Source organism: Hyaena hyaena, unplaced genomic scaffold (genome assembly GCF_003009895.1).
Source record: "Hyaena hyaena isolate Hyena2069 unplaced genomic scaffold, ASM300989v1 scaffold_693, whole genome shotgun sequence".
In the NCBI taxonomy this organism is placed as follows: domain Eukaryota; kingdom Metazoa; phylum Chordata; class Mammalia; order Carnivora; family Hyaenidae; genus Hyaena; species Hyaena hyaena.
In genome coordinates this window covers 525123-538801 of record NW_024081321.1, presented here as the reverse complement: position 1 = coordinate 538801, position 13679 = coordinate 525123, and the positions used below count along the sequence as shown (strand labels likewise).

The following is a 13679-nucleotide window of genomic DNA, read 5'->3' as shown; positions in this document are numbered from 1 at the left end:
TCTGAGTAATAAAAAATAAAAATTAAAAAAAAAAAAAAGGCAAACCTGGCAACAAAGTGCATATTCTATCAAAACTTAAGACACTCTGATATGACCCAGGCGGGCATTAGCAGGTAACACGATGCTAATCGCTGGAGGCAGGACCTGTCAAACCCAGCGCCCCAGCCCCTCCCCAAGCTGTCTTTTGTTGCCTCCCCGCCCAGATGGGGCACTCACTCCTCGGAGGCTAATCACCACTGGCTCAGCCTCCCCGCTGCCACCGGTGGTGGTTATTTCTAAGCGACGTCACCGGGTGCTGTGTCACCATGGCAACAGCGGGCCACCGCTCTGAGAAGTGCAACAGGGAAACTGGGGGAAAGGAAAAATAAGTCACAGGACTGCCCTCCCCGGGTCACCGGTAACTTCTGAAGTGGCGAACGTGCTTCCCATTTTATGGAAGGGGAAACTGAGGGGCCAGCGCTCTCCCTAACTCCTGTGAAAGGAGGAGCAAAATGTAAAATCTGATGATCGCAGCCTACACATGGGGCTCTGCTCCCTTGTGACTCGGAGTTCACTGCGACATTTCAACAAGCATCAGATGTGAAGGAAACAAACAAACAAACGGGGAGGGGGGTGTGCTTTGGTATTATGTAGATGAATCACAAAAGCTTCAGGCATCTATTTTAAGGTACTAAACACTGCTCTCCCAACTACATATTTTTGCATATTTTTCCAAATACACATTCTTACATAAATGTACGTAGTTTTGCCTTCCCGGTGACAGGCCCGGGGACTTCAGTCAGTTCCTTAATCTCCTCCACCAACTGCATTTCTTTCAAAAACGTATCCATTTTCCTTTAAGTGTTTTTTAAGAGGCATACTGCTGAGTTGGAAAATTAATAACCTGGCATAACCTGTGATACCACCCTCACGACAAGCTCTCAAGTTACTTGTTCATTATTTTCCAAAATGATTTTATCACCTGCGTTCCCATGTGCATACTTCAATTGCTCTTCTAATGCTGCTTATTTCTCAAACTAGTCTGACCTCCTTCTCTAGGAGAACCAATAGCTTTGAGTCAAACCAAATCTGACAAGATAAAATGTGTGTGTGTGTGAGAGAGAGTCTGAACAATACCTTTTCTGGCATGCAGATTATCACATGGCTACCTACTTATCCTGGGTATATTCCAGCAAACCCCCCCCCAACTTTTTGTCATTAACAGTATGTTATGATCAAGCATCTTGCCGATGCAGCGCATCTACATTTAAAGCGTTAATTTGCTCATGAACGTCTTTGAAACTTGGGGTGAAACGCGAAATAATTTTTATGATTACAACAAAACTCCGTGCGCAGATGTAGATGATGTTCCGCTTGTTGAAACAGAATCCAAATGACTTTCTTAGGACTTATCAAGTGTGTGTCTGGGTGAGAAATGAACGGCTCACTTAACTCCACAACCGCTAAGAGTCAAGAGATACAGTTTATGCGACCACATGCCATGGGGCAGACCACTGAACTGGAAATTCCCATGGCCCCATCTATACCTCGGTGGATTGTCTGTGAATGAATCTGGAGGGTACAAGGCATCTCATCCCTGGTTCTTCATGGAGCCGGGGAAGAGGGGTTGCAACATCGATGGTGGAAATTCTGGCTAAGGCCATGCTGATAACCTCTGCGGCGCTTGGCAGAGATGAGCCTGTCTGTGCTACTTTTTCCAGTGAGAATGACTCAGCAGCAGAAAGTATTTATTACACCCGGCTACGACTTCTGCTCGGTGCTAGGTGCTTTCACCAACTCCCTGTCAGCTCTGCTAACAGGACTTCTGAGGTTCATCCAGCTTCTCAGGCGGTAGTTGCAATATTTTCAGAGAACCGCTAAGGATGGAGATCCTGTCCCTACGCCAGCAGTTTGAAAGGTTCCCTCTTACCTATCTTAGGCCAACGCATTAGGCTTTCTCATGGTTTCCTTAGAAGCAGAAGCACTTTGGTCATCAAGAAAGAGTCAGGCAGAGGATGGAGTGCTTGAAAACACATAGGTAACTGGCTCCCTCACCTCACCTCCTACTGAAAAAACGCACTTAGCTCACTAGATCCCAGGAAGTTTCTAGAATGAAAGGGGCATCAGCACTTCCTTTTCCAAAGTGGGAAACTGTAAAAAGTAAAGGCCCTCTGAAATACTTTCCTACCCTTGGGGAGTAGCCTAATTGCCTAATTGTCAGCAAAGGGGCAGGGCTGGCGGTGAGAAGAGCTGAGTTAGTTGTCACACAGTCACAAGGTAGGCAGGAGATTTGGGGTGAGTCACAGTCTCTCTCCAGGCCCTGGCTCACCCAGCCATGAAAAGGAGATGCTGGACCACGCAGTGGCTGTGGGACCCAGGGGTGAGTAGCAGCCATCGACAAACACATACTGGAGCCGATGGAGGCATCAATTGTACAAAAAAAAAAAAAAAAAAAAAGGTGGGACCAAAAGGAAAGTCAAATAACTCCAGTAATAAGTAATTTTAAATTTTGTATATTAGAGCAGACACATATCAAGGAATAGAAGATACCATTCAGAGACCTCAGATAAACAAGCCCGTCCCAGGAGACCAACGTTTGTCTCCTCTGTTCTGAGGGTGCCTCAGTGGAAACCGCTGAGAAATACTGATCAGCAGGGTCTCCAGGGCCACTCTTGCCTTGGCCACGTGAGGAGCCCTGCTTCTGGCCTAGTAGTGACAGGGGTCTTTAGGGACACACCTGTGATCCGGTGAGGTTTGCTCTGTTACCCTGCAGCACAAACACAAAGTTCATTAAAGCTAAAGATTTCTTCTGAATCACTAACTCTCCTCGCAGAAGAAAACGGTGCTTCTCCAGGTCATTCACATGCCTAAATGATCACGGGGGTACATGGATTTAGTGTCACCTCTGGGGCTGGGAAATCTAATGTTCTAACTTCTTTACTACAACATCAGAGCCAGCCAAGGGCACCTGGGATGTTCACGCCACTGAAAGTCACATCCATTTGGTTTCAATTGTGTTTGCTCTCACTTGATAATATCAATCTTGATTTAGGAAATCCATCAAATTAACTATTTTTCCTAGCAGTCTGCACTGTGACTGAGGATAAGAGGTATTTCGATTGTAGACCATCTTACATTCCTGCAAATGTAAGAATTAAATATTAAAGGGGGAACTAGATTTAGAGTCAAAAGAAGTCAAAGGCAAGTTCAAATCAAATGGTTAGATTAAAAAATAATTTTTTAATGTTTATTTATTTTGAGAGAGAGGGTACACACATGCACGTGAGCAGAGAGAGAGGGAGAGAGTGAGAAAGCGAGAGAGAATCCCAAGCAGGCCTCATGCTGTCAGCACAGAGCCCAACAGTGGGGCTCAAAATCACCAAAATCAGGCTCATATCATGACCTGAGCCAAAATCAAGAGTCGGATGCTTAACTGACCGAGCCACCCAAGCACCCCAAATAGATTTTCAAAATAGAGGCAAATGCTCTCCAGAAGGCACTTTAGAGATGAATTAGAGTAAATGCATTAGAGTAAGTTGATAACATTGGTTTTTGCTTTAATTTAAACTTTTATAACCAAAGTTGTCATGAGCCCCTCCTAGAATGTTGCTCACTGCCTTCCTCTTTATCATAGTGTAACAAAATCTTCCATCATGCTTCAGAAATTGAACTAATATGTTATATTTATTTTATTTTTAGGTGTGATTCACAGTTTATTTTTCAAAAAGAAATCATAAATATTAACAAATTTGAAGATGATTCAGTGTTAAAATATGTTAATGTAAGTATCTAAATGCATCTTACTCAACAACATTTATCTGTCAAAATGTTATACGCTTGAAAATTTTTATTGGAAAACTCCTAAGAAAAAATCCAGTATATTTTCGAGAATGTTAGCTTCCAAAAAACACTATATGATAATTTCTATAATAAGTATTAAAATCAGTATGGTGTTGAGATGCCTGGGTGGCTCAGTCAGTTAAGCAGCTGACTTCGTCATGATCTCACGATTTGTGAGTTCAAGCCCTGTGTCGGGCTCTGTGCTTTGGTTATAAAATAGAGCCTGGAGCCTGCTTTGGATTCTGTGTCTCCCTCTCTCTCTCCTCCCCTCCCCTTCTTTTTTTTTTTTTTTAATGTTTTATTTATTTCTAGGAGAGAGAGACAGCGTGAGCAGGGGAGGGTCAGAGAGAGAGGGAGTCACAGACTGAAACAGGCTCCAGGCTCCGAACTGGCAGTCAGCACAGAGCCCGACGCGGGGCTCGAACCCACAAACCGCGAGATCATGACCCAAGCGAAAGTCGGAAAGTCGGACGCTTAACCGACTAAGCCACCCAGGCGCCCCTCCTCCCCTCCCCTTCTGACGTGTTCTCTGTCTCTGTCTCTCTCTCTCTCAAAAATAAACATTTTAAAAATTTAAAAAAGAACATGAAATCAGTATGGTGTTATAAAAAGAAAATTTTGTGCATCACCGTATTACAAAGGAAGGATTACTAAAGATTTTTTTTTTTTTTTAATGACACAGAACCCAAAGCAGGCTCCAGGCTCTGAGCTATCAGCACAGAGCCCAATGCGGGGTTCAAACCCACGAACTGTATGATCATGACCTGAGCTGAAGTCGGACACTTAACCAACTGAGCCACTCAGGCGCCCCTTAAAGATTTTTTTCTTTTGATGGGTGTGAAAACCAGTACGCTTGAAACACGTTTACTTTTCCCACATTCACCTGTATAGCTGCAGACTTTCCTCAAGAAAGAAAATAAAAGAACTGGGCAGGCAGAAAGAGAAGCCTTCTGATAATGAATGGACAGGCACCGCAAGTGATATTTGGTTTTACTCACATGTCACAAGTGTTTGTTTTTCAGAGGATCAAGTTTTAACTTTGCAGCATATAATTAGTGTAATAAGAACTTAAGTATATAAGTATTCACTTGATATCACTTAATCAAGCCATGATCATTTTTGGGTGCAGTTATGTGAGCAGAACTATGCATCCCTAGTAAGTGTAAGCTGAAAGTCTGTAGGGTTGGGACTTTTTCACTCTTTTGCTTTGAACACAGGTTCAATAAATATTTGTTGAGTAGATAAATGGATGGATGAATGGATGGATGGATGGATGGGTGAGACAAAGCAAAAGAAAATAGCTGGTTCTCTTTATTTTAAATTTATATACCAGAGTGATATTTTCTATGAAGCAGGAAACTTATGTGCAATCAGTCTAAATGGACTACCCTGCATTTTTTAATATCATAAAACTAATATTTATGAGACACTTAAGTGTCTTAGATTTCAGTTAGCAAGATGAAATATCTTGTGCTGGTTGCTATAATTAGTTTAAAATTCCCTAGGGAACTTGCATTCATAGCAGGATATAAAATATAGAGAACCCTCTGTCACTAACCATTTATTTTTGAGAATTTTCAGAAAATAAGCTCTTCAAATTTTTTTTAAAGCCAAGACATAGTGCGATCAATATATTAATATGTAACAGGGATATGGTATAACTGTTAAGAAAGAGGAGAAAACGTTGCCATTATCTTGATTTGATATGATTATATACCCAGAAAATTCAAGAGAATTAAATTTAAGTCTCACAAGGAAAAAGTGAATTCCGTAAGCTGCCAGAAATGAGGTAAATAAATAAAATTAAATGGAACCAAGTTTTCTAGCTTTCTGGCAATAATCAGGTAGAATACGTAGTAGAAAATATATCATTCATAATAGCTACATAAAACATAAAACACTTGGGAATAATGCTCACCGAAAATGTCTTGGATGGACAAAAAATTAATAAGCCTTACTTGGAGACACAAAGTATTTTTTTTTTAATTAGAGATATTTCTGGATGAGCATTCTTATCATTTAAAAATATTAGCTCTTATCAAATTAATTGATAGATTCAAGACAGTTTTAATAAAGTCTCAAAAGGATTTTTTTTTTGTTCTTGTTGGAGAAGGATTTTATACATATGGGAAAGAACTTAATGATTTTGAGATTCTTCTAGAAGAAGAAATAGATGAAGACAGAATCATAGCATATGGGATTGGGCTTAGGAGATGGATACATGTCCTATCAATAAAAAACAATTAAAACAGTTTGTTGCTGCTGAAGAAGAGACAGATGAATCAATGCAATTGACTAAAAGGGTCTTGAAAGGGATGTCCGTGTACCCAAGAATTCAGGCTCCAAGATAATAAGTACCACACATGCTACTTATTACTTATTATGGTGAAAGGATGTCTCATTCGGTAAGTACTGTTTAGGAAAACTGGAAAAAAAGAGAGAATACATTGATTGAATTTTTTAACTCAACTCATACTATTCACCAAAATAAATTACACGTTGATTTGATTAAAAAGATAATCCACAAAAGGGCAAAAGAATATATAGGCGAATCTTTGATAACAGGCATATAAGGCTTTCTGAGAATAAAAAACAATGCAGACAACAAAAGGTCAATCCATTTTTAATGGCTTTGATGGATTTTAACTAAAAACTTCTGACTTCTTGCTACAACATCAACTTGAGCACACGTAGCTATCTAAGTACCCTCCTGCTAAATCGCCAGTGCAATAACTAAAGGTTGATTAAAACATGGAAAAAGACAACTTGAAGCATGTTAGAAAGAGGCAAGTTGTATCAGTTACATGTTTTGAAGTCTCTGCTGCTACTAGTTCCCGGAAAAATCCAACATGTTGCCGAGTAGCTACAGCAACTTGAAAGCTGGCAGTTCAGTGGGTCTGTTCCCTTTGTGCCGTGAAAAGAACAACAGCAAGGAGGCCTGGCTGGGTTGACGACCTGGCATGAAGGGCAAGCAGAGGAAGCGTGGGTAGAGAGTAGTAATCCTGAGGGCAGGAAACTGAAGCCAAGATTGCACCCCCTGCTGGGTACCCCCTGGCCTGACGCCCTGTTCCCTATACTGAAGCTGCTGGACCACTGAACTCAATCTACACGAAAGAACCCTCTGCCTACCTTCTGAGAAGACGATTCTACTGACAGTCAGGTGGCAAGTGGGGTGCTCTAAAAAGGTTTCTGTGCCCTGTCCTGAATAACAAGAACCAAGCTTGGACAGACTTCTGTCCATTCAAGATGGATGGCTGAATAACAAAAAGACAAACAAAAACTTAAATATGCAACAAAGATCCAATATGGCACCAGTCACATTGCAGAAAGATTCTGCAAATTTAAAAAAAAAAAAAGCCAAGATGGAGAGCTCAAGGTTTATCGTTAGATAAAAAGAAGACATTTTAAGATAGCATCTTGCTTCGTGCTTTCAATAAAGTCCAGGGAAGTCTGTCCTTTCTTCACAAACCTTGAAACGGGAAAGGAAAGATGGTAAGAAGGGATAACAGACTGAACTGAAAAGGGACTGAAACAGCCACAGATAAAAATGGTGGTTGGATGGCCTAAGAAAGGAACGTGAGGAAACCAACATTTCAGTAGCAAAATTAAACCCTTAATTTTATGCAATAAAGAACACTGTTGGGGTACAAAATGGAATCAGTGAGGTGAAGAATACACTCGAGACATATTTATACAACAAAGAAAAAAAGGAAAAAGAAATTGAAATGATCAGAGAGCTGCTCACAGAAAATAAAAATCAAACTAAGAATGATTCACATCACTGGAGAGATAAAAATAAAAGGACAAATTAAATAGCATAATTTAAAGATGTAGACTAGAAAATTTTTGGAGGTTCAAAGGGAGCCAAGAAAGAAGAGACTTCCATGTCCTAGGCCAAGCCAATGTAAAGCTCTGTGAACTTAGAACATTCTAGTAATCACCAAGACAAGAGAAAGTTTCCAAATTGATTTAGCCCGCTGCCCCCAAAAGAGTGAACTACAAATAAATTGACTGGCTTCTCTTCTGCAGTACAAAACATTAAAAGCCAATAGAAAAATGTCTAGAATTTTGAGGGAAATGAGCACTGTAAATAATATGCTCTATTTTATATTTCCTACATGAAAATGAAAAGTATTCTCCAATATTTAAAGGGTCAAAAAATATACAGTTCCTAGGAATCTCATTTTGAGGGATTTATCCTAAAGGAAAAAGTATCAGTCATGGATTAAATATTTACGTTATTATGATAACTACAGTATAATTTATAAAAATAAAAAATTATAGCCAATGGAAATGTTAAGTGACAAGAAATGCTAAAATAAATTATTATACATTCATATTATCAGATATTAAGCAGCTCTTTGAACAATGTAGAATGTTAGATTCAAATGCTTACCATGTGAATATTAAATACTTTATCTTTTCTTCAGGAAGCAAATATCATCAGATAATAAAACAAAAAAAAATTCAAAAAATTCTAAAAATGCATTGTGGGTTTTTATGCTTGCAATGGTCTCACTTAAAATTGAATAGGTCAAATGCTATGAAGATCAAGGGACAATCATTTATAAACGTGGATGTAATTTCCAGACTGGACATCCTAGAATGGAAGAGAGTAACCAACCAGGGAAATCACATTATTCTGCTAAGTTTGGACACATTTTCATTAATGTGACCTTTGCCCACTTAGTTGATAAGCATATTGCATATCATAGTCTGTTGTCCAACTGGCTCAGTAGAAACCGTAATGATGTTACTGAAAAGTAAGTCACAAGTAAAATACAATTTAATATTTAAACAACTTGAGGTTAATTTGAATAATTCAAGCTCACAGTGAGTAGGTTGTGGTAGGGGGCTGGCCAACTTTTAAGGAAAGAGATTAAATAAAAGAATGAACAGAATGACAATGGCTTGCAAATTGTAGCTTCCTAATATAGTAAAATTTGCATAACACTTTTCATAGGACTTGGCATAAAAATGTTAAATTATAACTCCTTATTATTACTTCTAATAATAAAACATAACTAATGTAAAATTAACCACTAAGACGCCAAACGAAGACAGTTTTAACATGACATTTCAGATATGGCTCCACCTTCTCCTCACCTCCTTTGATTTTATAGGGTTTCAGAATAAAAGGGGAAATTCTCAGGAAAAAAAAAAACATTATCTGGATATTATTCTTACCAGCAAGAGTGAACATGGAGTTTCTTTTTGTGTTTTACATGGTTGAAGATATTATGGTATGGTTTGACCCCTTTGGGGATGCAGAGCACATATTTTCAGAAGGGTTGGCTAAGGTTTGGAAGGAAGCATAAGTCTGTGGTTTCAGCAACCCATAATCATTGTCTCCTGCTTTAATCAACTAAGCTATTCAACCAGGTTCAAGAGCTTCAAACGTGTCTCTGAAATACTATGAAAAGTAAATTGTTATGCAATATGTAAATAATTACATGTTAAATCCAGGACTACTAATAAATACGGGGGTGGGAGGTGGGGAATGTTTGCCAAGAAACATGTTTCTAGTGCAACATGAAACACTGAACTAGAATGAGATTGTCTGATGACGAGTCATTTTAGGTTTAAAAAGTATAATGAAGGCGGGACGCCTGGGTGGGTCAGTTGGTTAAGTGTCTGACTCTTCATTTGGGCCCTGGTCATGATCTCATGGTCATAGAGATCGAGCCCCGTGGGCCCGTGTGGAGGCTGCTTAAGATTCTCTCTCCCTCTGTCCCTCCCCGACTAGTGCCTTGTGTGAGTTCACTCTCTGTCTCTATAATGAATAAATACATACATATATACATGCATACATACATAATATGTAATAAATACATACACACATACATACTAATATTATACATACTAAAATTTAAAAAGTAAACATTAAACAAAACTTTTAAAAAGTATAATGAGGGGCACCTGGGTGTCTCAGTCGGTTAAGCATCTGACTTCGGCTCTGGTCATGATCTCACTGTTCATGGGTTTGAGACCCATGTCGGGCTCTGTGCTGACAGCTCAGAGCCTGGAGCCTTCTTCACATTCTGTATCTCCCTCTCTCTCTGACCCTCCCCTGCCCACGCTGTCTCTCTCTCTCTCTCTCTCTCTCTCAGAAATAAATAAAACATTTTTAAAAAGCTTTAAAAAGTATAATGAAGGATTTGCCTTGTATGCTTTGATGCAGACTAAATGTTTTCAAGATTGGGGTATACCTATGTTTGGGGGTAAAAATCACAGGGAGAGCAAACTGATCTACAGATTCAAATATTAACTATTTATAAACTGTTTAAAATACAAATAATACCACCAAATCAAAATGTGATTAAAATAGAGTAAGTGACATTATTAATCTTCCAACCATTCTTTTTTTTTTTTTAGCTGTCTGACTAATGAATGAACTAAAAGCATCTAGAGTTCTAAACAATTTTCACACAAGCAATAATAGCACTGCCTCAATAACCTTGACACTTTACATTTCAATCCACACAGTAGTAGCCCACTTCAGCCAAGAGGTAAGAGAAACAGGAGAGAAATGATGCCTTCCAAAAAAGCTCTGAGAAGAACTATCGTAACATTCTTCTGGAATTAAAAGCTGTCCCATGGGGCGCCTGGGTGGCTCAGTCAGTTAGGCATCTGACTTTGGCTCGGGTCATGATCTCATGGTCGTGGGTTCGAGCCCCGCGTCGGGCTCTGTGCTGACTGCCAGCTCAGAGCCTGGAGCCTGCTTCAGATTCTTTATCTCCCTCTCTCTCTGACCCTCCCCTGCTCACACTGCCTCTCTCTCTCTCAGAAATAAAACATTAAAAAAAAAAAAACCCAAAGATTGGAATAAGAGATAAAGAAGAGCATTATAAAAAAAATAAAATAAAATAAGTAAAAGCTGTCCTAGACCTTAGGAAATAGCTCTTTCTCCTGTCCCTCTTTCCAAGGGAATCAAAAGATAATTCAGAATTTTAAAAATCAAGGTACCGTACCCTTTTCAAGAAAAAAAGTCTCAGCCTGTTCTCTGATGGCTTTTAGTGATTCACATAGAGCCAGTATTCGGATCCCTGTTCCTGCAAATATTCTTGACCATAAAGAAGCAAATAGAGCTTACTGCGGTTTTTAATGAATTCTCTTTTTTTTATATATATTTTTATTTATTTCTAGGAGAGAGAGACAGCGTGAGCAGGGGAGGCTCAGAGTGAGAGGGAGTCACAGACTGAAACAGGCTCCAGGCTCCGAGCTGGCAGTCAGCACAGAGCCCGACGCAGGGCTCGAACCCACGAACCGCGAGATCATGACCTAAGCGAAAGTCGGACGCTTAACCGACTAAGCCACCCAGGCGCCCCTAATGAATTCTCTTTTTAAAGAAACACGGTGAGCAATCGTAGAGCTCTCTTCATGTCTTAATTAAAAGTTTTAATAGTTATTATCATATTATCAGCTGGCACTTATGGAGCATCTTATAGAGTGAATAAAGTGCTTCCAGCATGCAATATCTCAGTAAATTTCAGAAGCAGACAACAGGCACTCAAAAGATTGGTCTGGAGCCTAACAGCCTACAGAATTAGAAAGAATTCCAATTACTAGTTTCATTTGTGAGTCTCCTTAACACTTCTCCCCAAGATTACCAGTGTCAGTCTCATTTTGACCCCATAAGTGATTCAGATTCATGACTGCCTTGTGCTATTTACAGAACAGCAATAAGTATATTAAGAAAATCTACTGGCTTTGCGATAAAGCTGACTGTAACCAGCTCATAAAGCTGCTATCTGTGTCCTTCAGCAGGAAGGAAAACCCCTTCTGGGGTAGCCTGTCCTGTTCTGCGGTTTGGTACAATAGCTCTCTATTTCTTTACAGGGTCAAAAATTCAGCAAAGAAATTAATAAAAAGCCATCTCAGAGAAAAAAGAAAAAAAAAGTTTCTCTCTAGCGCCAACCCCACCCTGCCCCCTCCCACCAAAAGAGAGAGGGGGAATTTTAGAAACAGGGGTTTAGTCACAGCATTTAACTAAAAGCAGACTTCCTCTGGATTAGAACTGCGATGTACATACTGTGTAAAATGTCAGGATGATATTCCAGCTTCTTACACACACTGCTGATTTTATTGTGTACTTTAAGTCCTTATTCTCCTATAAAAATTTACCCTTTCTAGGTTTAGATAATTTTCTAACATAAAAAGTAGGCATTCACTTTTTTTAAAATAAAAATGCAAAGTGGTATGCAATAAGCATTTGAAGTTCCATAGATATTCACCACACACACACACACACACACACACACACACGAGAGAAGGGGGGAGGTTAGAGGGACAGAAATAGTAGTAGCCAATATTTATTGGGAACTCTCAAAATGCTAAAGTTCTAGAATTATTAGTCAGTACTTAAAGTGTCACCGCAAAAGTCCCATTTAAAAGTTATCCCATGGGGCGCCTGGGTGGCTTAGTCGGTTAAGCGTCCGACTTTCGCTTAGGTCACTATCTCGCGGTTCGTGGGTTCGAGCCCCTCGTCGGGCTCTGTGCTGACTGCCAGCTCGGAGCCTGGAGCCTGTTTCAGTCTGTGACTCCCTCTCTCTCTGACCCTCCCCTGCTCACGCTGTCTCTCTCTCTCTCTCTCTCCTAGAAATAAATAAAACATAAAAAAAAAGTTAGCCCAAGTGGCTTACGTTTAAATTCCGAACTTCACACAGAAATTTCAGCCCGCTTTAGAAGCAGGTTGCAACTGAAGCTCCATATTGACCTAACAGCTAAACTTCTTAAACCTCATTTTTCATGTCTATAAAATGGGACAATATTCGGTATCTCTCAGGGAACTTGGGAGCATTAACTATAACTTTTTTTTAACGTTTTGAAAACAGTTGTCAAGGTGCCTGGAAGAGAGCAAGTGCTTTAAGAGAGCCAGTTCCTTTCCTCTGTGCTGTTTGTTATTTGTTATTTAACTTGGAAATGAAAGAAAATCAGGCTGTTCTGTGTGCCTGGCCCTGAGATTTCAGATTTTTGTTTTAGTGAAGGGGAAAGAAACACCTGTTCACTTTCTTTCCAAAAAATGCAATGACTGTGCTTGAAATTGAAACAAAGTTTCAAAATACCATTTCAAAGGGCTCCTTCCTATGTAACAACAGCTTCCCCAACTCCATCCCCCAACTATCACATCCAGAAAGAAGGGTTGTACTTAATTCTGTTCTTTACACTTAGGAAAAGTAAACATGCATTTATATAGCTACATTGACTAAATTCAACTTACTTTCCCTTACTTAGGGTTTAAGTGAATTCAGATAGTTCAACGGCTACCATTCTTGTAAAAAGAACCTTCAACTGTGGATTTTGAAGGTACCTACAAACTGTGTTTCCAGCATCACTGAAGTCACTATTGGTCGTCAGTGTATGCTGGAGATGACTTTGTGACACTACCAATTGGTCGGCACTTTTGAAGGTCCATCCAAGGGCAGTAAATGGATGCCACTCAGTTGCCCTCTTCCCACCTTGTCGGTCCACAGCAGGCATGACTAATCAATCCTAGCGTTTTCTCCCTAGGAATCTGGACTTGGCACTGGAAAATCTCTCAAAACAAGTTTCCAGGCAGGCAGCCACCACCAACTGATCAGAGTTCCCTTGTGAGCTGAAACCACCCCCAGAGTAGGCTAAAGGTTACCTTTGAATTACTTATGAAAAAAGGGGGCAGAAGGGGTGTGTGCTTGCTGAATAAATTAATAGACTTAACATCATTCTAATGGGATTATTTACCCTACTTATGAGACCAAACTTCTCAGGCATTTCATTACCATTCATTTAGATATAAATACCTGTAATACTACTTATAAATCATTCTTACTCTTCATTAATAAGAACTTCTTAAGAGCCATTATGAGAAATACTCTTGGCCA

At 39.7% G+C, this 13679-nt stretch overlaps 1 protein-coding gene across 2 annotated transcripts in view; it reads right to left on the bottom strand.

The window, feature by feature from the left end:
• Positions 1-13679, bottom strand: part of MBNL2 (muscleblind like splicing regulator 2) — a 139586-nt gene that overhangs the window by 124851 nt on the left and 1056 nt on the right. The gene's annotated exons all lie outside the window — the stretch shown is intronic.